Raw genomic sequence first — 23,032 nt, 5'->3', positions numbered from 1 at the left:
TTGAATCACAAGCACAGTTTTGCATGCAATAGTAGTAAAATAGAGTAACACATTTTTAGCAATCAATGAATATACTCTAGGAGCAAAAAATTCTAAAATTACATACTTGACATACATCATTGTGGAAGAGACATTGAATTTGTTTCTTTAAAGGTGAGTATATCAACAGGCAATGTTGAGGAAAAGAGTAACCTAAGAGATCAAAGGAGAGAATTCATACATCAGGTCAGGGAATGGGAGAGAATCCACAGAATGCCTCAGGAAATGACTGGCATGCAGAATGAGTATAACGGGAATGTATAACAAAAGTTTGCAAAGGCAGATGGTGGGCAGATGATAGAAAACCTGCTAAGGGGTTTGGAGTTGGTCTGCAGGCATTAGAGAGCGATTGATGTTTTTTAAGCTGGGGAATAGAATTATTAGAGCTGTGCTTTCGGAAAATGACTTCACCAGCTGACTATGAAATGGTCTAAGCAGGGAGAGACTAGAAGCTGAGCAATAGCTAAGGAAGCAATTGCAGTAGTTCAAAAAGGAGGTAATGAAAATTAGAACTAGGGCAATGGAAGTGGGAATATGGTATAGGCAAGGGGAACATTGCTGAAACAAGAGGAATTGGTCATTGATTATGAGGGTTGGGGATGGAGAGAAGAGATACTAAAGAGAAAGGGAACAAGCTGAGAAAGTTCCATGTCCACAAGTACTTACTGAGGATTGATTTATGTTATATAAGAGCAATGCTAGTCACTGATGAGGTAGACAACCAAGGTATGATTCTAGCTTCACTCAACATGTATTCTCTGTGTGTGTGTGTGTGTGTGTGTGTGTGTGTGTGTGTGTGTGTGTATGTTTAATAGCATGGACACTGGTGGCAAGTTATACTTTCAAAAAGCTCTCTATAGGGCAAAATAGATTCCAGTAAAACTGACAGACCTACCTGTGACAAAAAATGCTAACATTAAAAGGGCAGTAAGTTATCGTCAGATGGAGAATTAGCAGAAATGCATCGTAGGCAGAGGCTTCAGCTTGAGCAAAGGTTGTGAAGATGCACAGTGTGTTTGAGAACTGTAGAATTTGGTGCAGAAAGTAATTAGAATACAGGGACGTGAATAATTTTGAGCAGATGTGTAGAGGATATTAAAAACTCTATAAAAGAGGTTAGACTAATTCTCTAGGTAATAGGAAGCTCTGGAAGAGTGTGTTTTTGTTTTTGGTTGTGGCTTTGTTTTGTTTTTAGTAGTAATGAGAAGTTATTTGCTCTAGGTTTTGGAAGATAATGCTGGTAAAAAGTAGATGATACATTCCATAGTATGAAGCCTAAAGGCTTTGGACAACTGTGAGTAAGGAGACTCTCATGGTTATCAGGGTTGGTAATGCTACTATTGACCTGCAGGAAATCAGTTGAATGGTAAAAAGAGAAAATGATTTAAAGCCATTTTAGAATTGGAGCAAGTTCTCATCCTCTCAAGTAATAAGAAACAATTTTTAACATTTTCAGAAAAGTCGATATCGCTTCTTTAAAAATAATCTGCTTTCTATAGTATACCGTATCCTTGTCATGCATAGTATTTTGTTGTATAACATGGTTCCTTCCTCCCAGTTTCCTACTCTTTTCCTAGTGGGTAGTTATATTATAAGAATTATTTTTGTCTGGCACTTGATAAGAACATGATCTATTGGTTGGTAATTTCTTACTTTCTTTGCAGCAGAAAGAATAAATAAAGTGCAAATATTCAATAATGAGCTGAAAAAGACAGTGGTTTCATGTGTATTTGTTATTATTTTGGTTACTGTGGATTATCACCTGGCTGCAGGACAACAGGCTGTCCCACTGTTATCTAAACTGTTGTGCCCTCACGATGCCACATTTGATCAAGCAGCTTCTCAAACTGTGGATCTGTGGAATTCAGAAAATGTTTCCAGAGTTTTAGCAGTGAGATGAGCAATAACTTTTGGCCTCTCTTTGTCTTTCCTGAAAAAGTCTGTTATTTTAACTAGATGCATATAGCAAGGAATGAATGTGAATAACCTACCATTGTGTTTGGGAGAAAGAAGACAATGGTAGCTCTGCACATAACATTCTCTGCCTAGACTACAACTCATACTGTCAACTTAACTACATTATTACCACAACTAGTGTGTATTAATTCATCCTGTCTTCAGGTTGTTGATTTAGGGGGCAAAGGAAGGTAGAAAGAGTAGATAAAAGATTGCCCTGAATAGCTCTACAAATTTTCAGAAGGAAAAATCTAAATGAACAATGGAAGTTTTAATATTAAAACCCCAGTTTTGCAACCATGAGGCTGAATATGCCAAATAGCCTAAATTAGCAGTAGGGAAAAGACTCAAGAAAACTACAGCGGCCACTAAACAGAAAAGAAAATGCTTCCAAAAACAATTTTTATAAATCACATACAAATTGACACCAGAGAGTAGTAAAGATTCTTCCACTCTCTCTATGTACATCTTAACTTTGACTTATATGTTCTTGTGAGTTTTGAGACATTGATAAGTGTATTGCAGAATGACCAAATCATATGGACTACAACAAATGTGTTATTATAAATGAGCCAAAAGACATGAATCTTTCCTTACAAGAGTGTCTCTAAAATATCTCTCTGACCCTGTCGCTATCCTGATTGATAGATTTAAGATTCCTGGGTTCCCTAAAATAACTACAAGACTTTCACTATGATCTAACCCCTGCCTATCTCTATCTCTATCTTCTTTTATCTCTCTGCCACCCCACCAATATGAAGTTTTTAGTCAAGCAATACCTCACCTCCGTTTCACCAAATACGCCATGCCTTTTCATACCCTGTGGCTTTTTTACCTCAAAGCAATACTTATTTCAATGTGTTTGAACTATTAATTTGTATCTCTCCAACTCGATTTCATTGTCAGAAAATAATTCTAAATGAGAGTGGGCATCTGTCATGTCAAGGGGAAGGAAAATGTTCCATCTTTGATATTTCTATCTGGGATGACATGAGAGTACATAATCTATTGTATGTCTGTCAGTGCCTTATGGAATTGCTCATCATTTCTTCCCCATAGCTACTCATGAAATGTTGGAAATATTATCTATTTCACATGTGATCCTGAAAGAACACTATTATGGTTTGGAAATTTTAAAACAGGATGTGAAAAATTGAAATAAATACTTTTAAAATTTATAACCGACTTTAGGAAAATTGAGTTAAACATATGAAGCAAAAAGGCACATCAGTTTTCAAGAATGTTTCATGTGCCCATTTATACTGAACATTCTGGAAATTGTTTTGAGTAACTGCTTTGCAACTTCAAGGAGGTTGCCAACAGATTTTATCAACTTTCAAATTAGAAATGAATATAGCAGGAATTGAGAATAAATATTACACTGACAAGATTAGACACTCATTTCCTCACATCAGCAAAATATAATAGAGACATCACAAATTTAAGAAATAAAACAGCTTTTGAAGTAGCAAAAATTTGTGTTTGGCGTTACAAATAGAGATACTTAACAAGAATAACCAAATGTACAAATTGCCTTTGTAATTATGTTCCACAGCTGAAAGCAACTAGCTCTATAATCTTAACAAGCTATTTTTCTTCCCCAAGCCTCTGATCTCTCATCTCTGTACCTGTTGTAGGTGCAGAAGGAACTAATGACAGAAGTGGTATATATGGACCCTATTCCATATTGATGCATAATTAATCAGGCTATTCTCATCCACCAAGCCTTAGAACATTACTCAACTCTCTCAAAAACCACTGTTTTTATATAGGAGTTGTCTAAGAGAGAAAATCTCATTTCTCAAATCCTATAAATCTCTTGGCTCAAACTCTAAATCATAAACAGGTTCATACTTTGGAAAGGGCTTGAGGCTTTTTAAGAGTTGCCTAGATTCCTCTGAGGTTTCTAGACTGTTTTGTAACATTACTGTCATATATTTGTTCTGTCCTTGTAACTTTTCTCAAGAATGTTATTTTCTTTTATTATTCATCTATTTCCTCCACCCCAACACCTTGAGGTCAACAGAAGAGAGAGTTGAACTGACTTATCTTACTCCTTAGTCATACAACTAACTATAAGCCAAGCTTAAACTGGTACACAGATCCCTTGACACCTAGTCTATTTCTCTGGAATGATGGATAGAGTAGGGCAGAAAAATGAGGGAAGGATGACGGAAGTTCATCAGAAAGCCAGTAATATATAAGATTAGTTTTGTCAGCAAAACCTAGTAAACTTTTACATTAAAAGACAAATATTTTGATCTCCCATTCCCACTCTCAAAAAGGTTTTTTAGTCATATTGTTTTGCTAAAATTCCTGAACTGAAATCTGAAGCTGGAAAAACAGCTATCACTGACATCCTAATATTCTTGGTATTCATGAAGGCCAGAAGCTAAAATAGGGCCTAGAGGAGAAATCTTGACCAGAGTAAGATTTTTCTGGGATAAGTGTACTTTACAATGATAGACTCAGCAATGACTGGCCAGGTCAAGGCTGCTCAGCCTAAAACTAACAGAGCACTGAGAAAATAAGCTTTTTCATGTCTTCCCTTTCTTTTCTCTCTGAATTCTGTATGGAGGTATGCGTATTGGTTTCCTACGCTGTGTAATGAATGACAACAAACTTACAAGCTCTAAACAATACATTTGTTATCTCACAGTTCATGTGGTCTGAAGTCGGGGCACAGGCTAACTGGGTCCTCTGCTCAGCTCTCACTAGACTACAACCACAGAGTTGGCAGGGCTGTGTTCCTTTCTAGAGCTCAGGGCCCTCTTCCAAGCTTGCATGGTTGTTGGTAAAACTTAATTCTTTGTGGTTGGAGGACTGAGGCCCTCAGCTGTTAGAGGCTGCCTGCCATGGGACCCTTTCCATTAGCAGCTTGCATCAAGAAGCTTGCTTCTTGAAGGCCAGCAGGAGAGTCTGTCGCTCCTTTCTCCTAAGATGGAGTCTTTAGAACATAACCTAACATTTGACATTTTATATTGGCCAGAAGCCAGTCACAGGTCATGTCCACACTTAAAGGGAGAAGATTCCAAAAAGATGTAGATATAGGAGGCAGAAATCACTTATCAGTCTAAGGTCTGTTTACAACAGTTTGTGTGTGCTCTAAAACATATATGTGTAAATACATAGGAGTTGGTATGTGCCAATCTCTTATTTACATTTATTAACCCATTTTGTTTTTATCTTATTCAAAAATTAAATGTTATTTTTATTATTCTTATTTTACATATGAGGAAACTGAGGCAGAGAGCATTTAAGTTACTCATCCAAAGCACATAGCTGGGCAGCAGCAGAATAGGTATGTGAATGCAGATAATCTGGCCCCAGAGTCTATCTTCTTAATACATTCTCTGTCTGTCTGTGATAATAGCTTACTCTTTTATAGTACCCCGTAAGTGCTTTACATACTTTAATATTTAAGCCCTTGGTGATTAAAGAATTTTAATATGCATTCAATTCATCTCCTTCATTTTCAGAGAAACTGAAAGGGATCATAAAATGTACACTTCAGTATGATTGTCTTCGATGTAAGTAGTTATAAATACTATTTATTGAGCAGTCATTTTGCTAAACAATCCATACATGTATTTTATTTATCCTATAACCTCTCTGTGAGGTAGAGATTACCATCCACATTTTGTGTTAAGGACACTGAAATTAGAGATGGTAAATAGCTCTGCCATGCTTTCTTGGGCTGTGGCTTCAAACCCAGGTCCCTTTGACGCTAAAGCTGCTGATTACTGTGGTCTGAGATTTGTAAGGCACTGCCAAGCTAGTACCTATTCTCTCTTTCCTTTTCAGCAAAATGTGCTGACTTGTTGGGTTTGTTTTGTTGTGGGAAGAAAATAACAATTTTATGACTTTTATCTTATCTGAAATCGAGGCCGTGTTGTCTGACTTTCACAATTGAACAACCCCTGGATGACCAAGAAAGCAAATGTAGCAACTTCATATTGTAACTGTCTGCACTGCTTCCCAGCCAGAGCTCATCTGTGCCTCCAGCCTGCCTTGCTCACCAGTTTTATGCTCAGATTTCTGAGCTGATTTCTAGCCATTTTCACAGAGAACAATCTATAGATTCAGGAAAGGTAGATCCAGACACACTTTGTGCACTTTTCACCACATTGACATCCTGTTATCAAGAAAAATGACTCTGTGGACTATCATCTAGAGTCATATATTCTTCTTAATCTCTATTGTTTAGGAATATGTTGATACAGAGTAACTTTATATAGATCTCTCTAAATTATGTTGACTGTCTTATTTTATGCCTCACCTTTTCCTTCTAAGCACCTGTTATCGAGTACATTCAGAATTTCATGTAGGTGGCCACTGATTTAATTGAAGGTGTGAGATAAGTAGCAAATTTGTGTGCTGGATTAAATTAGTAAAATGGATATCGTATAATATTAACTCAAAAGCTATGATGATGTCTGCTTCCACTGATAATTTTAGTTACATATTTGAACTATCTCTAGTTAGATAATTTCCATTTCCTTTTATTACACAAATGTTTAATGGAAATTGGGGCTTTGTTTTATTCTTAGCCAGTAGACGATAAATTCTGTCTGCCATTGGAAAGAAGCACAATGTAGATTCAGATGAGCTGCCAAATTGATTTTTGTGTTTGCCCTTCTTTAGCCTTGACTGTTTCTATAGCTTGCACTTTTAGTGAAGATTTTCTGTGCAGATTAGTTCATTATATCAGGATACAAGCAGTTTATCACTATGTAGCAACTTTACAGCACAGGTGCAGGAAAGCTGTGGATGAGCAATTCTCAGTTAGGAGAAGTTCAGTGCTAACATCACCCAATGTGAGAGAATTAGGAGAGGTTCTGTTTAATATACCTTTTGCTTTATGATTAAAAACCCACAAGTCTTCCGCAGCTTCATTCCACTATGTGTAGGCTTTGATTTCTATTAAAACATTTAAGCCCTTCTTGGGGTGAAGGTAGGAAACATACTTTATGCTGCAGTTAGTCATTAACATCTTAGTATAAGTTAATTCCAGGCCCTTTCCTGAAATAAGGTTTTGGAAATTAAAGAATATGAAGATGATATATGTTTAGATTGTATGTGCTTGTATATCTGTATGTGTGTTCTATGAGGTGTGGTGGGAGGAGGGAAATTGAAGAAGTACATATACCACAAAAAGGCAGGAACTCTGAAAACACATTTACTTTCTTAACAGTTGATTTGAAATTTACATTGATTTATTTTATTATACTATTGTCTTACTTTGTGATTATTTATTTGAAAATTTATGCAACAAAGAGTATGAAATTATATGGAAAGAACCTTATAGCTTTCAATTGCTACAGTTATTCAACAACCATTTTTGACCAAGGCATAGTTTCAAACAATACAGGTATGTAAGACTTGGTTCCTCTTCATGTTCAATACTTCACTTATATCTAAATAATAATAAGTTATAAATATATAAATTCCATAAGAGAGGAAGAAATTAAATGCTATGTTAGTGTAGAGAAGGGAAATATGTTTATGTGGTGGGGCCAGGGGTTGGATATATTGATAAGGAAAGTCATTTTGGAGATAGCAAATTTAAAATTCATATTCTAAATTTTTAGATCTTATTTATAGGAGAGTAGCCAATCACTCCCTCAAGACAAATTTTCTTTTAATCTAGACACAATTCTAAAAACTCATGATATCTAATATCTTGCTATTCAAGGTGTGTTGCAAAGACCAGCAGCAAAGGCATCACCTGGGTGCTGATAGAAACATGAATTTTTAGTTCCCATTCCAGAGCTACCAAAGCAGAATCTAGAGTATCTGAATTTTAAGAAGATCCCCAGGTTAATTGTAGTACACTAAAGTATAAGAAGTATCGGCCTAAAATGCTAGTGCAAGGTAATTTGCCTGAGCTTTGGCACATTGGGAATGTCTTGCTTTGTTTGGCTAGGAGTTGATGGAAGCAGGAAGACTGACTACAAAAAGAGTGGTAAAAAAGACAACCCACCTACAGCATGCCAGTGAGAAAGGACAGAGAAAAATTTATGAACAGCTGGCTCAAAATGAAAAAAAAAAAAAACAAAAAACAAAAAGCAGCTACGCTACTTCGTGTGGGCAAGAAGCTCCATATACCACAGCAATCCCTAAGGGTCTCTGTGTATCGCAGCGACGTAGAATAATTATCATTCATAATAATGAAACCCATGTCATTTTTTTAAAAAAAGGTTAAATTATGTTCATAGTCCTTTGATGAAGAAGGCAGGGAAGTGAATATTGCGTTTCAGGTTGGTTTTTCAGCAAAAAGTTGGTTCATTTTACATTTTAATTTTGCATAAAGAAGTATGCTCCATTTCACATGTGTTTTGGGTAGCAAAAAATCCTGGGTATTTCCGAAAAAAGTTTTTGAAAAAAGTTTGATGTTTCTAAAAAATATAAAAAGCAACCAAGTACATATTATGGGAAATTATATCCTCCTTATCTTGAAGGGAATTCATTACACACATTTTACAATTAAAAATATATGCATGTGTATATACATAAGCATTAAGAGTTGCAAGTGGTGAAGGTTATCCTTCTTATTGCACTACTTCGGGAGTCACGGGTCGTATAGTATTCTGTTAAAATCAGGCGGCATCATTTATAGTTCTCTGAAGTTGTGTTGAGACAAGGTTCAGGGATGAACACACCATCATCTTTTCAGACTTTAGAGCAGATAAAGGTTTTAATTCTTTCCTCCCTTAACTCATATTTTTGACCTCTATGGTTTTCACCTTGGGATAAAAGCGTGCAGACTGCAGTATCTTATTGTCCCTGAAATTTCTGCTTGATGGCTAAACATCATGGCATTTCTGTTGGGAAAGGTCATCCCACTCTGCTGACCTGGCTCTCTTTGAGCAAAAGCAATGCAGCAGCATTTTATAAAAATCCCTGAAGTCGTGGTAGTCTGGGCCAACGCAAGACTTGAAACAGGTAAAGGTTATATTGCCCTCGCTTTAAGCCTTCCTTGCCCCCTTTCTCTATGTGAAAACTCCCTTGCGCCTCAGCAGCCCAGCTTCCTCAAGTTCCCAGGCAGAGTGCCCTCAGACTCGTCCTACTCTACAGAGATGAACTCTAGGAGCAGGCTGTAAGATAGATGGCCATTTATGCTTTTGAGACTTAAAACTTATATACCCTTGGGGAAAAACATAATTTAGGAAAATTCTAAGTATCTAATATTTTGAGGAAGTACACAGCTTTACATGGGAAGGAGACAATAAGCTTCTCAAAGCCAAAGGCTATGTTAGGATAAAAATGAATAAAGGACCTTGTCTGGCACTAGCAGATACTCAGAAAATATTTGCAAAGTTGAGGGATTAATGTCCTGCTAGAGATTTTTCAAAAACCAAGGAACTTGTAGATGATATCCTTTTCTTTCAAAAGTCTTTTTCTCCATTCATGAATTCATCTTTAGTAGATTGCCTTATGCCTTGCTTATAGGTAGTCACAAGCTAGTTAAAATAATATTTTAGCTAATAATACTTAATATAAAATCACTTCTTCCAGCAACCTATGTCACAATATCCTGATTAAATAATTCCCTTCTCATGAATACATACCATTTAAATTTTCTCAATGGTCAATAGTCACACTTCAGTGATTCTCTTTTATGAGCTACAATAAATTTTAGTAATTGCTTCTGAGAGATATGTGCTTTTATCATCAAGTAGGAGGTATGAATTTCGACCTCCAAGTGTCCACCCACCATGTTGACCCATTGGCATTTCAAATGTACTGTGTTCCAAAAAGATTTCAGCATCTTGCTTTTAACTCTTTTTCTCTATGTGGGTTTTCTGTATTTTGTTAGTAGCACTTTCACCTTCTTTATAATGCAAAGGAAGCAGACAAGCAGATATAGTTTTAAACGTCAAAAATACAACATAAGTGTTGTAATGAAATAATAAGTAAAAGTTGTAGTACACAAAGAGAGAATGGATAAATAATTATTGGGACTAAAATGTATTATATTCAAAACATTCCACTCTGTATCTGTGTCCTGTTGCTGTAACAAATTACCAAAAATATAGTGGCTTAAAACAGCACAAATCAATTTGTTTACAGTTCTATGGAGGTTGGAAGTCTAGCATAGATGGGCAGGACAGCTGCATTCCTTCTGGAGGCTTTAGGGGAGAATATGTTACCTTGTCTTTTCCATTTTCTAGAAGCCACCTGCGTTCCTCATTTTATGGCCCCTTCTTTGCATCACTCTGATCCCTGCTTCCCTTAGTATAGCTCTGTCTCTGACTCTGGTTCTTTTGCCTTATTCTTTGTGACCCTTGTGATTACATTGGGCCCACCAGACAATCCAGGATAACATCCCCAACTCAAGAGTCTTAATTATACCTACAAAGACTTTGCCATGTCAGTTAACTTATTTAAAAATTCCAGAGATTAGAAAGTAGATGGATTTAGCCTACCATATTATGTAAATCCCCAATCTGCCTTTCCATTCTTGTCCTCCTCTTGATTCAGGTGAACTGAATGATTTGTGAGTCCAGCATGCTATCTTTTTAATGTCTTTGCTTATGCCATCTCTTTCAAAGAAAATGTTCTTCTACCTTGTCTACATGTCCTGATATTTTTCATCCTTCCGGGCAAAGTCAGTAGAACTTCTGCAATTCCTCCCTGTACGAAGTAATTTTTTACCTCTCTGAACTTTCATAATACCTTATCCTACTTCTCATGACTCTCACAAACAAATAATTTTAATACAAGGTAGAAAAAAGTGTGTGTTCTCCCCTTCTAGACCATAAGGTCCTCAAAGGCATTTTCTGTGTCTCATTTATCATTGTACGTCATACTCACTTCACCCCACTCCCAGCTTCCTGTGCAGATCACTGCTCATTGTGGATGCTCAGTAAATATTCATTGAAAGGATTAATGAATTTCTGGAAATCACCCTGTCATTTTAGCAGAGTCATGAGGCCCAAGGGGCATACACTCAGGCTCTCTAAATCTTTTTTTGCTATCCAACATGGTGCTTTCCATACTTGAAATACAGGCTATTTTCTTTCTTTTCCTATCTTTAAGGTATACTGATTGTTGAAAATGATATGAACAGCAATAGGCTTTGCCATTTTTTAAAATATGATTACACTTTAAAGATTTTCTCTCAGAAGGCAAACTTAGGGCTTCTGAGAAAGCCTCAGAAAAGAGGAAACAAAATTTCAACACCCCTATAATTACACATGACAATGTTGTTAAAATGTAGAAATTCAGTTTTTAAAAAGTAAAGAAGGTTTTTTATAAAACATTCATTTCAGTTAGTTATTCCTATATATCTAATTGGAAGAAATTACAAGTTACCTTTCTCTCATTTTTCTCCTCTACTGAGAATTTAAAATTGAGTTTCATGTCTTGACTCTACAGATTTGACAGATGTTGCCACCCTCTTCAATCACTGTGAGAAATGTGTATCCTTAGCTATATGAAATCGAAAGGTGCAAAGAAGATTGGAGAGAATGATTATTTTCTCTCCCTTCCTCAGGTGTTTTCTTGTTACCAAGGAGTGTTTCAGTCATTCCTTTGAGTTGGGTGAAATTATGAGAACTACACCTAAATTGTCGATATTTCATTCTCTCGCTGCATTGGATGTGAGGCATTGGTGTGACAGAATCCTGTTTCTCACACTTCAGTGATTTTTCCATGATGTTATGAGCAAAGTGAAAGAAAACTGCTAACCTGTTTATTAAGTTCTAGAAATTCGCTCTCACCTTTTGCCTTACAAAAAGCAGAATACTTTCTGGACTGACTGTATCATCAAATAGTTATTTTGAATGCGAATGAATGAGCATGACTGGCCAAAGGAGTCTATTTAATAGCTGTAAGTTTGTCTCTGGGGTTTAGGATGACCATGTTCTGTCTTTGTTTCCTTGAGGTAGTTCCCTCAGCTATGATGTTTTTACGTGACTTGAGGTCCTTATAGGTAGGTTATGACCATGTGATCTCTGAGATACTTGTATTTTTCCCAACAACTCCTACCAGTGTAGTTTAAATATACTCTAATCTTCAAGAATCAACTTGTGTAGAATGCGATACATTATTTTGGATATTCTGGCATTGTATCTGAATGTCATATTATCTGTGGATTAAAATTACTCCTTTAATGTCTTACAAGGACTTTCCCAAACTAAACCTTTTAAACAGACTGGATTTGTCTGTTAGTCATATTGCTTCAAACATACCAATAGAGAAAGAAAGAGGCATCCTGCTTATATTCTATACCTATTTCTGCCTGCACTTAATATTTTGACCTGTTGGGTTCCACAATAAGAAAGCACACCAGAGAAGCCCCAGGTTTGTCTGCAGAGTCATCAACACATTGAAGAGCAAATTTGGGTTCCAGTTATGAGTCTTCATAGGCATTAAGGAAGTGTGCCCCCGTTCTATGCTTCATTACTGCTTCCTGAGAGACTCCACTTGTGAGGGAAAACAGAGGATCCTCAGTGTGATTCTGAAGCAGTGGTTTATTGACTATACTTAATTATTTAGTTGCTGTATTGTTCCTGAGGACAGTTCTCTTGGGGTACAGGGCAGGAAATTAGAGAATGCCATCTGATTGGGCATGTGACTTTGAAAGGTTGACAAAAGGCAGAAAACATCACCACAGCCAGTTCTTCTAGGAGTTCTTCAAGATATACAAGTGTACCATTCAAATAAGTTAATGAGGTAAAGGTAGACACCCTATTGAGGGTGTTTTGGGACAAAATTCAGAACCTTCGGAATTTTCATCTGCTATGATGAGCAATTGCCTAATCTTTTTCTATTTTCTCCGTGATTTCTAAATGTATTTTAATTTCTTAAAAGACAATTTTTAGGACACTTTTAGGTTCACAGCAAAATTCAGAGGAAGGTAGAGATCTTCTTTATACTCCCTACCCCGACACATGGATAGCCTCCCTCATTATCAACACACTCCACTAGAGTAGTACATTTGTTACAATGGGTGAGCCTGCACTGACACATCATTATCAACCAAAGGCTGGAGTTTACAGGAATGTTATACATTCTGTGAATTTGGACAAATATATCATGGCATGGATCTCTTATTATAGTGTCATACAGAGTGTTTTCACTGCCCTAAAAGTCCTCTATGCTCTGCCTATTCATCCTATCCATAAAACCCCTAGCATCCAGTGAACTTTGTACTGTCTCTGTAGTTTTGCTTCTTCTAGAATGTCATATGGTTGGAATTACATCATACTTTTTATTTTGGCTTCTTTCACTTAGTAATATGCATTTAAGATTCTTCCATGTCTTTTTATGGTTCAATAGCTCATTTTTAAAAAATGATGAATAATATTCCTGTTATCTGGGTGCACCACAGTTGATTTACCCATTTACTTACTGAAGAACATCTTGGTTGGTTCCAAGTTTTGGCAATTATATATAAAGCTGCTATAAACATTTCTGTGCAGGTTTTTGTGTGAACATAAGCTTTCAACTTTTGGGGGTAAATACCGAGCAGAATGATTGCTGGATTGTGTGGTAAAAGTATGTTTAGTTTTGTTAGAAACTACCAAACTGTCTTCCAAAATGGCATGAAATTGTGCATTTCTACTAGCAATGAATGAGCATTCCTGTTGCTTGACATCCTTGCCAGAGTTTGGTGTTGTCAGCGTTCCTGATTTTGGAGATTCTAATAAGCATGTAATGGTATCTTACTGTTGTTTTAATTTTCGTTTCCCTGATAGTGTATAATGTGGAGCATCTTTTCATGTGCTTAATTGCCATCTATATCTTTTTTTGTTCAGCTGTCTATTAAGATTTTGCCCCCCACTTTTTTTTGTTTTGTCATTGTTGAATTTTAAGAGTTCTTTGTATATTTTGGATCACAGTCTTTTATCAGATAGGTCTTTTGCAAGTATTTTCTCCTAGTCTGTGGCTTGTCTTCTCATTTTCGTAATAGAGTTTTTCACATAACAGAAGTGTTGTTGTTGTTTATTTGTTGTTTGTTTGTTTTTTGTTTTTTGAGACGGAGTCTCGCTCTTGTTGCTAGGCTGGAGTGCACTGGCACGCTCTTGGCTCACTGCAATCTCCACCTCCCAAGTTCAAGCGAGTTGCCAGCCTCAGCTTCCCGACTAGCTTGGACTACAGGCACGCACCACCATGCTTGGCTAATTGTTTTTTTTGTTTTGTTTTGTTTTGTTTTTTGTTTGGGTTTTTTTTTTTTTGTATTTTAGTAGAGACGGAGTTTGACCATGTTGGCCAGGATGGTTTCCATTTCCAGACCTTGTGATCCACCCGCCTCAGCCTCCCAAAGTGCTGGAATTAGAGGTGTGCGACACTGCGTCCGGTCCAGAAGTTTTTTTTGTGTTTTTTTTTTTAAGGAAATACAGCTTATTAATTATTTCTCTCATGGATCAACCCTTTGGGTTTGTATTTAAAAAGTTAATGCCATACCCAAGGTCATCTAGGTTTTTCTCCTGTGTTGTCTTCTAAGAGTTTTATGGTTTTTCATTTTACACTTAAAGGTTTGATCCATTTTGAGTTAATGTTTGTGAATTGTCTGTCTCTAAATTATTTTTGTATATCGATGTCTAGTTGTTCTAGCACTGTTTGTTGAAAAGATTATCTTTGGTTTATTATATAACCTTTGCTCTCTATAAAAGATCAATTGATTACATTTATGTAGGATTATTTCTGGGCTCTTCTATTCCATTAATCTATTTGTCTATTCCTGCGCATTAATACTACAATGTCTTCAATATTGTAGTTTCATAGTAAGGCTTGATGTTGGGTGATGTCAGTCTTTCAACTTCGTTCTTCTCCTTCAATATTTTATTAGCCATTCCAGGTCTTTTACCTCTCCATGTAAACTTTAGAATCAGTTTGTCAACATCCACAAAATAACTTGCCAGGATTTTCATTGGGATTGCATTGAAGCTATAAATCAAGTTGGGAAGAACTGACATTTTGACAGTATTAAGTCTTTTGACTCATGAGCATGGAATATCCATTTATTTCTACCCATTATTTACTTATTTGATATAATTCCTCAATGTTTGTAGTTCTCCTTATATAGAAGAAAACTACTTATTTTTTAGATATTTTATTTTATTCACATCTATGTATTTCATTTTGGGAGGGTGCTAATGTAAATGATATTATGTTTTTTATTTTGAATTTTACTTGCTCATTATTGGTGTATATGAAAGAGATTAGCTTCTATATATTAGACTTGTATCTTGTGACCTTGCAATAATCATTTACTAGTTCCAGAAGTTTTTTCTGATTCTTTCAGATGTTCTTCATACACAGTCATGTCACCTGCAAGCAAAGATCATTTTATTTCTTCCTTCTGAATCTGTATTCCTACTATTACTTTTCTTGTCTTATTGCATTAGCTAGGTATTCCAGTAGGATGTTGAAACAATTGGTGAAAGGGGGATATCTTTGTCTTGTTTCTAATCTTAGTGGAGAAGCATCAAGTTTCTCACTATTAAGTATGATGTTAGTAATAAGTTTTTAAAATATGATTTATCAAGTGGAAGAAGTTTTCTGTTTATTTCAATTTTTTCCAAATTTATTTATTTTAAGCATGTTTAGTAAATCAAGTATTTATTCAGTATGTAGGAAACATTTACTTAGGAGTTATTTGTGACAATTCTACCTTGATTGTGTTGTTCTGTGTAGTCCTGGGGTATTTTGTACCTTGCAACCACCACTGAGTTACCTGCAAATCAATAGAAGAAATTAAGAACCAAACCCCAACTGAAGGTTAATAAATATAGATACTTTTGAAGCTTGCTAGTAGTGCCAACATTAGCTACAAAAGGTATTCTTTCATTCAATGTGTGGTGCCCTCTGTGAATCAGGTATTAGGAATAACATGATGAATAAGATTATCACAGATATTAAGAACCAAGTAACTATTAAGATCATCCTTCACTCATTTCTTCCTGCTCTTAACTCCCCAAATTAACATATCAGTAAGTCTCATGAACACTGACTTCAGAACAGTCAGCTCTGCCTTCTCCACCACCAACACCTATGGCAAGCCACTATCATCTCTTGTCTAAACTGTAAAACCTCCTGAGTCGCATCTCTGCTTCTCCATAGAACATACAGGATGATCTTTTAAATATATAAATAAAATTGTGTCATTATTCTGCTCTTACAACCTTCAATGATTTCCTGTTATATATAGAATAAAGTCACAATATCCTACCTACCCCACACGGCTTCCATCTGGCCACCTGGCTCTTCCTCCTTCCTTTTGTCTTTCCTCACTGTGCTCTTAGATCATTCTTAGATCACGTTATCTTTCTTTTGATGCTCAAACTCTTTCTTATCTTAGGGCCTTAGCAGTAGTTATTCACTGGGACAGAAATGTTTTTCCCCTGGTAGTCATTTGCTGGCTCCTTCTGATTGTTCAAATCTAAGAGCCTTTCCTTGCACACCCAATATAAAGGGCCCTTTTACTATGTTCTACCACTCTTTGATAATTTTTTTTTTTTTTTGTAATTTATTGCTTGGCTGGTTGCATGGTTGAAAGGGAAAAGTGGCCCCGATGTCTGAGAACTGATCTAATCCATACAGTGAGGCCTCAGCATTGTTAGAAGCTGGCCTGGAGCCCACAGGTAGACCATATTGTTCACCCGTTAAACAGAAATAACTTCATAGAGTACCAACATGAAACACAGTCACTCTAAGACCATAATAAAGTGAGTGAAAATAATACTACATCATTATTTCATTTAAAAACAGATAAAAATTGGTGTCACTATATAACCCACAAAATGTCAAACCATCTTTTGATTAAATTGAATGAATACTACTTTCCTACCAATTGTAACTTTATTCTCACTCTAGTCTGCTCTTGCTATAGATAAGATTCATTGAGCTGTCCAATACTAGAATTGCTTCCACTTTCTGGCAGCATCCAATTCAGAACAAAGTCCTGTTTCCTTAAACCCTCCCCAGAATCAGTTAATAAGCCCAAATTAATTTTAATAAGCTTTTACTAATGCCCTTACTTAGTATCTTACTAAGATACTTCATGGCTCCCTGTGGTGTGTGTTCTTCGTTGCTACAACAATCAATAAACTCACTTGTTCAAGTAAAGGTATGCTCCTCATGGTCTTTCCCTGGAGGGCATTGACTCGTTTGTTGGTTGGCTGTCGGTTTTCTGACTGTCTTCAAATAGAAGATGGACCCACTTAGAACCTTGTTGTCACATTTGCTACTACTGCATCTGCAGAGTCTGAAACAGACCTGCCACTTAGTAGACTCAATACATGTTTGTTGAATCACTTCTTTGATCTTTTTGACATGGAAATTTAATAAGGTATATAACAGTAATTTTCAAGTAAAGATCCTTAGCCTAAAGACCCCAAGGTTTCACTTGGTATATTGCAACCTGAACCAGAAATGTGAGTCCTTTATTTGCTTTTTTATAGTCAAGTGGTACAAAAGGCTTTGGACTTGGATTTTCATCATGCAGTTAAGAGTTACCTATCAGCTTATTAAGAATTAAACAATCTTGGCATTCATAAGCTTAAAATAGCATACTATTACAGTTACTCAGAACTCAAATGGAATAATCTAGAGTCTGGCTGCCACATTGTGCTGGGCAATGCTTCAGATTCCCACTGTACATGCATATGAACAGATGGTAGAAATTCCTACCTGATTTCTGTTGGATATAGTTTTCAATTGATGAGAGTTTTAATTTTTAAAATAATTTGTTGTAAGTTTACTTATAGCGTTTGCAATTTGGTTAATTTAGATTTCTTACTTAACTCTGCTATGTAATTGTACGTAATTGCATCAATGCACATTTGTTCATAATTAAATTTCAGACATATACGCTTTACAGTTCAAATATTAATCATCTCTTTTCCCTCCCATTATCTTGCCTCCCAAATTTATTTGTACAGTGATAATTCAATTCATTCTCAGTGCTCACAGGTAAATAGGCAGGCCTCAGGGCTTTTTTTTTTTTTTTTTTTTTTTTTTTTTTTTTATAGCTAACTGTGTCAAGACCAAAATTAGTTTAAGGAGGGTAAAATGTCTAAGAGAACTCTGTTACTAAGTCATTAAGTCTTCTGGCCATGTACTTTGTGATTCAGCCATGAGTTTAGATAATGTAAACCTCTTTTGAAAGCCAAAGACAACTGGTATATCTGCTGTCCTATGACTCATGACAAAGGAAGAGTCAACTCAGATCTGTGAACCCTCTTTTTGTTTCCCAGTCTAGCAGCTATTTTGTTTACCAGATTTTAGCAGAAAAGAGCCCTCTTTTCAGTATATACAGTTTTGTTTTGTTTTTTTTCTGATAGAATAGTCAAAATAGTTGTCTGATTACCAAGGTAATAGTAAGTCTTTCTCTGTGGGTTTCCTAGATTAGGAGATAATAGAACCATTTTCAAAGAATCAAAGAATTTATTTATTATGTAATAAAACGTTTAATTTAGGAGGACAGTTTCACTCTTCAATATGTATTTTCCCAACCATCACATTTTGCAACAATTCAGCAGGGATGAATGTATAAATGTTTCATTTCCAAGTTACTAAGTGGGTATATTTCAAAGGATCTGATTTGGCAGTAGACCACATAAAAATAATATTTGTTACTTTTTTTGTTCCACTCATAGACATATGAAACTATAGCTTCTAATCAATTCATACTGATATTTATTTTCGTATTTTGCTTTCAATTGTTTTGTAATTGTGAAATTACAACTAAATATATACATTGATTAGACCTTAAAATACTGCCTAATACGTTAGGATAAATTCTATAGGAAAAAAATGTGTAATAATAACTTCTCTAGACTTCTAGTTTCTCTTCCAAAAGTCACATCTGCTGCCAAAAAAAAAAAAGAAAAGAAAAGAAAAAATAAACTTTGTTTCATCTAGAATAAATTTAGGTATGATTAACTCATCCTTCTATTTAGATAGAATGTTGACATAATGGGCTCAAAATTTGACAAACTATGCAAATACTACTATATCACATACTTTAAAGGTCTTTAAAGGGACCATAAGACACTATGGGCTTCAGTCTATCAATGTGTAAGTTAATCAGTGTTACATGTTGATGTATACTATGGTTCCAGGCAGGCTTACCACATGCTGTAAAGTAATACCTAAGGTTTGTGATGATGTTCTCCATCAGGAAAATTTCAAATAGGGAAACAAAAATATGACATATATGTAAATTAGACACAAAAAATAATAAACAATGTATGCTCTAAATATTATAAAAACATTAGAGCAGTGTTTCTCAAAATGTGGTCTAGAAGTCTTGTGGGCCAAGGATGAGGAGGGGAAAGGAATGTTGTAAGACCTTTTCAGTGAGGTCAAAATTATTTTCAAAATAATACTAAAATTTTACTGCATATTCTCACTCATATGTGGGAGCTAAGAAAATTTAGCTCATTGAAATAGCAGAATTGTAGGCTGGGAAAGGTAAAGGGGGAAGTGAGAATAGGGAGAAGTTGGCTAACAGATACAAAATTACAATTAGATAAAGAGGAGTAAGTGATAGTGTTCTATAGCACTGTAGTGTAAATATGTTTTGTTTTGTTTAGTTTAGTTTTGTTTTGTTTTTTGTTTTTTTGTTTTGAAATGGAGTCTCACTCAGTCACCCAGACTGGAGTGCAGTGGCATGATCTCGGCTCACTGCAACCTCTGCCTCCAACCTCCGCCTCCAGGGTTCAAGTGATTCTCCTGCCTCAGCCTCCCGAGTAGCTGGGATTACAGGTGCATGCCACAACGCCCAGCTAAATTTTGTATTTTTAGTAGAGATAAGGTTTCACCATGTTAGCCAGGATGGTCTCGATCTCCTGACCTCGTGATCTGCCCACCTCGGCCTCCCAAAGTGCTGGTATTATGGTAAATATGGTTAATAATAATTTAGTGTATATTTTCTTTTTTTTTCCTCACTCTGTCACCCAAGCTGGAATGCAGTGGCTCACTGCAGCCTCAACCTCCCCAGCTCAGGTGGTCCTCCCACTTTAGCCTCCCAAGTAACTGGAACTACAGGTGTGCACCACCCTACCCGGCTAATTTTTGTATTTTTTGTGGAGATGGGATTTTGCCATGTTGCCCAGCCTGGTCTCAAACTCCTGGGCTCAAGCAAGCCACCTACCTCGGCCTCCCAAAGTGCTGAAATTATAGTTGTGAGCGACCATGCCCAACCTAATGTATATTTTCAAAAAGCTAGAAGAAAGAACTTTGAATGTTCCTAAAACAAAGATATGAGAAATCTTTGAGATTACGGATATGCTAATTAAACTGATTTGATTACTACACGTTGTATACATGTATCAAAATATCATTCTGTGTCTCATAAATATGTAGTTATTATATGTCAACAAAAAAAGAAAATACTTTATTTACCCTTTTCATTCACATTGTTTCATAAGGATACAGTGGAATTTTTCAGAGACTACATGATATGAAATACTGCAATAAATTGGATGCAGAAGCAAATATCAGCCCCAGTCTTCTATTTTAAGAGATATTGAAAAGATTTGCAAAAATGTAAAACAGTATTATTTTCTTCAAAAAATGTATGTTTTTAAAAATGTAGTTACTTTTTAAATTTATGTTAATATTAATGGGTTTATTGTTATTTTTAAATGAGTTAAATTATTTAACTTTTATCACCTTTAATTTCGAATACAGTAAATATCCACATACGTAATCTACCTAAATAATATGTATGTCTTTGGAGTCTTCAGTTGTTTTTAACAGTGAAAATAAGATCTAATGCCAAAATTTGAGAATCAATGCTTCAGAGAAATGCTATATTATTTATGTGATTATTTATGTAGCACATGTGTCCTGTGGCATCTGAGTTTCTGGCCAATTTATCACTTCATTTAGATCGAAGTAACATATTATTAAGTTAACCTTCTTTTAGGTTGCCTACAATTTGTGATACTGGATTTTTTTATTAATTCATGGTAGTGGTCTTTAGAGTATAAAGCATTTTCTTCACAGAAAGGATGGGCTTTTAATTATTCCATAAATGAAGTACATTTCCTTCCGTCATACCATGAAGTGATTCTGTACCATAAAATTGTTACTATTGCTATGGCCCAGTCGAATGTGAAATGTGTTGTCAGTATTGCTAATAATGGTTTAACTTCCAAAGTGAGTGAATATTTTTTTTTTTTTTAAATATCAAGCAATGTAGATTCGAGATTTTGTCTATGTTATCATTCTCACTCATTTGCATGACAGTATGCCTTCTTAAGTGAAAAGGGGCAGATGAGGTTGTAGCCACCTTGCTGGGAAGGTGCCTGGTGGTGTGTCCTGCAGGTAAACTCCATTCGTCTTGCTTGTCACAGTGGAAGTAGAGAATCTAAAGCAATTAATGTAACATTTAAAGAAGTGACTAAAGTCAATGCACACTAATGACTTCATTGTTTTTGCTTGATCTGACTGGAGTTTATACAAAAATGATGACTGAAATAAAGCCTAACATTTTCTAAAGAGTGCAAGCAAAATCTAGTGCACTGCAAAATAAAAGCATCTTTCCCAGGATTCACATGAATCTATACAGTTTGAAAAGGAAAAAATTCTAAGAATAGTATTTACCAAGCCAAAGCCTTAGGTCTTCATTAAATATAGAACACTAATTTCTTCCATGGTGAATGAGTTATGTCAAAAATAAAATTTATTGAATCATAGAATTGAAATAGTCTATGCAAATCCTAGATATAACTTCTTCATGTTAATAGTTAATAAGGATTTCTCCTATTTATTGACCATCAAATCTGTGCTAGTTTCTCTGCTAAGTGTTATATTTTATTTATACCTTATGGAAATATTTGAAAGGTATATATTGCTGTTACTCTCATTTTCTGAGTGAAACGGCTGTGACTTAGAGAAGTTGAACTAACTAGCTAAATCTAAGTGCCAAGGCTGAAAAACCAGATCTGTCTGATTTCACTGCCCCATTCTCTCCACTAAGTTATTCCCTCCCCATAGTCACATATTACATGCATTGGATTGGCAACATTGATCACTTTCATTTCTCAGGAAAGGACGCCCAAACAGGCAGATTAAATGGTTTGTACCAAGTCACCAAATAAGAAACAGAATCCGTGTGTCTTTAGGTGGACATGTGGAACTCAATCCGGGATATGGGACTAGACATCATTCTTCTCAGCTCTTTCAGAATGCTTACTACTATGCAATATAACTTCTGTGGCATTTATAATACACGTGTGTGTGTGTGTGTGTGTGTGTGTGTGTGTTCTCAAAGGACTTTGTCTTATATTTATCTTTTCCACAATTCTTTGTACCTAGTTAAGCTGTAAGATGTATTAATGACTGAATGACTAAGTAAAGAAATGGCCCAACACAGTGCTTTCCTGAGTGTAAGCTCTAGGAACTACCAAGAGCCATAAAAGAAGAGAGAAAGCAGCTCCCCTTCACTGGCCACTCACCTCAATATGAGTCCTCTGATATTGTTTTTTTATATGGAATTATTCGTAAGCATTATTTTGGAAAAAGTGTTTTTATTGCTAGATAATTTTGTTTGTTTTTAAAACACCAGTTTAGTTTATACGACATCAGATCTCATTTTCTCAGTTTGAAATTAGCAAAATTCAGTTGCATCTAGTGACTTTACTAGAATGAAGGCTAAAATGTGGTTCAAAATACATGAATTCTGGTTCTGATTTTTCCACTTGCCACATTTCTATGTGTTAGATTACTTATCTTTCAAATTACATTTATGGTATACTTGCTTGGTCTGTATTTGCTGTTTCTGATTTTTTTTTTTTTTTTTTTGAAACCAGGTGTCACTCTGTTGACCAGACTGGAGTGCAGTGCCATGATCATGGCTCACTGCAGCCTTGGCCTCTTAGGCTCAAGTGATCTGCCCACTTCAGCTTCCTGAGTAGCTGAGACTACAGGTGCTGCACTACCACACCTAGATAATTTTTTTTAAAAAATTTCATGGAAATGAGACCTCACTATGTTGCCCAGGCTGGTCTCAAACTCTTGGCCTCAAGTAATCCTCCTGCCTCAGCCTCCCAAAATACAGGAAGGAGCCACAGTG

The 23,032-nt window shown here is 35.7% G+C and overlaps 1 protein-coding gene across 32 annotated transcripts in view; it reads left to right on the top strand.

Annotated features, from left to right (window-relative positions):
• The window catches only part of NRXN1 (neurexin 1), a 1,145,126-nt gene that overhangs the window by 1,055,935 nt on the left and 66,159 nt on the right, over positions 1 to 23,032 (top strand). The window lies entirely within an intron of this gene.

This window comes from Papio anubis, chromosome 14, assembly GCF_008728515.1.
Source record: "Papio anubis isolate 15944 chromosome 14, Panubis1.0, whole genome shotgun sequence".
NCBI classification, from domain to species: Eukaryota; Metazoa; Chordata; class Mammalia; order Primates; family Cercopithecidae; genus Papio; species Papio anubis.
Note: the sequence above shows the minus strand (reverse complement) of the source record. Positions and strands in the feature narration are given on the sequence as shown.